The sequence below is a fragment of the Brassica oleracea genome, chromosome C1 (genome assembly GCF_000695525.1).
Source record: "Brassica oleracea var. oleracea cultivar TO1000 chromosome C1, BOL, whole genome shotgun sequence".
NCBI classification, from domain to species: Eukaryota; Viridiplantae; Streptophyta; class Magnoliopsida; order Brassicales; family Brassicaceae; genus Brassica; species Brassica oleracea.
This window is the reverse complement of record NC_027748.1, coordinates 27,435,315-27,437,202: the sequence shown is the minus strand read 5'-3', so window position 1 is coordinate 27,437,202 and position 1,888 is coordinate 27,435,315.

Below are 1,888 nucleotides of genomic sequence, written 5' to 3'. Positions count from 1 at the left end.
CTAAAAGCCTAGTGAAATTACATCTCAGCCCCTTGTGACCAAACAAAAAAACAGAAGCCATTTTTATGAATATAGCCCTAGTAAATCGTCTGAGTCGTCTGAGATGTTGGAAGTCGTCTGGACGACTGAAGTGTAAGTCGTCTGGTACCGGTTTATTTTAAAAATAATTTATAAATCTTGTAAAAAAATATTTTGATGCGTGAAAAATAAAAATCAAGTAATTATAAACAGTTTTAAGTGATATAAATTAAGATATGATAAAATTGATTTGTTTTGAAGATAGATGAGTGGAAGTAGTGAATCATGAAATACTTTGGTTTAGGAGTTTGGCAAACATATGTTGTAGTATTGTATGTATTGTTAGGGTTAGATTTTGGAAAACTAAAATGTTTTTTTCAAAAATTAGTTTTCACCTATATGTGTTTATTTATGTGTATAGTAAACACTTTTCAAGTTTGATTTGGTTTTATGAAGTGTTTAATTAGATAATTAAGTTTAGGGGTTATGTTTAGGGTGTGGACGACTTATATTTCAGTCGTCTGTTGAATAATTTACTCGGACGACTTACATTTCAGTCGTCTGGTGAAGAAATTAAAACAGACGACTTACATGTAAGTCGTCCAGAAGAGTTTAATATTTTTAGCGGGAAATTAAATATTTTTAGCGGGAAACTAAAATAGAAGACTTTCCAGACGACTTACAAGTAAGTCGTCTGGTTTAAATTATTTAAGCGGGAAAATATTTTTTTTAAAAAATTTTAGGCGGGAATATTTGGACGACTTACATGTAAGTCATCTGTTTTAATTTCTTCACCAGATGACTGAAATGTAAGTCGTCCGAGTAAATTATTCAACAGACGACTGAAATATAAGTCGTCCACACCCTAAACATAACCCCTAAACTTAATTATCTAATTAAAGACTTCATAAAATCAAATCAAACTTGAAAAGTGTTTACTATACACATAAATAAACACATATAGGTGAAAACTAATTTTTGAAAAAAACATTTTAGTTTTCCAAAATCTAACCCTAACAATACATACAATACTACAACATATGTTTGCCAAACTCCTAAACCAAAGTATTTCATGATTCACTACTTCCACTCATCTATCTTCAAAACAAATCAATTTTATCATATCTTAATTTATATCACTTAAAACTGTTTATAATTACTTGATTTTTATTTTTCACGCATCAAAATATTTTTTTACAAGATTTATAAATTATTTTTAAAATAAACCGGTACCAGACGACTTACACTTCAGTCGTCCAGACGACTTCCAACATCTCAGACGACTCAGACGATTTACTAGGGCTATATTCGTAAAAATGGCTTCTATTTTTTGTTTGGTCACAAGGGGCTGAGCTGTAATTTCACTAGGTTTTTAGGTTAGTTTTGCATTTGATTCAAGTTTGGGTATAGGTTTGGGGTTAAAATCAAGTTGTGGGTTAGTTTTGGCAAAAAACCCTACATATCTTTCGCAAAAATGTTCAATTATTGTCTTTATGAATAATAATAAAAATAGCAAATCTTATATATTAAAACAGAAGTCACAACCTTGATTCATGTGTGATTTTTTTTTTAACAATGGAACTAATGGACTTATTCCTAAAAGGTCATGTTACATTTAATATATAATCTTATCATTTAAATTTTGAACCTACCAGAAATTTTTATTGAGCTATCGATTATTGGATATAAACAATAGATGATCCATTGGATTCATAGATAATATAAATTAAGTAGATATAATTTAATATTGTAATATTATACCTCTATATGCTAAATATTTAAATATTTGTCGATGTTAACTTTTAAAATTATAAAGATTTTTTTAAAATAATAAAAAATTATATTATCTAACAATGATTAATCTTTACTA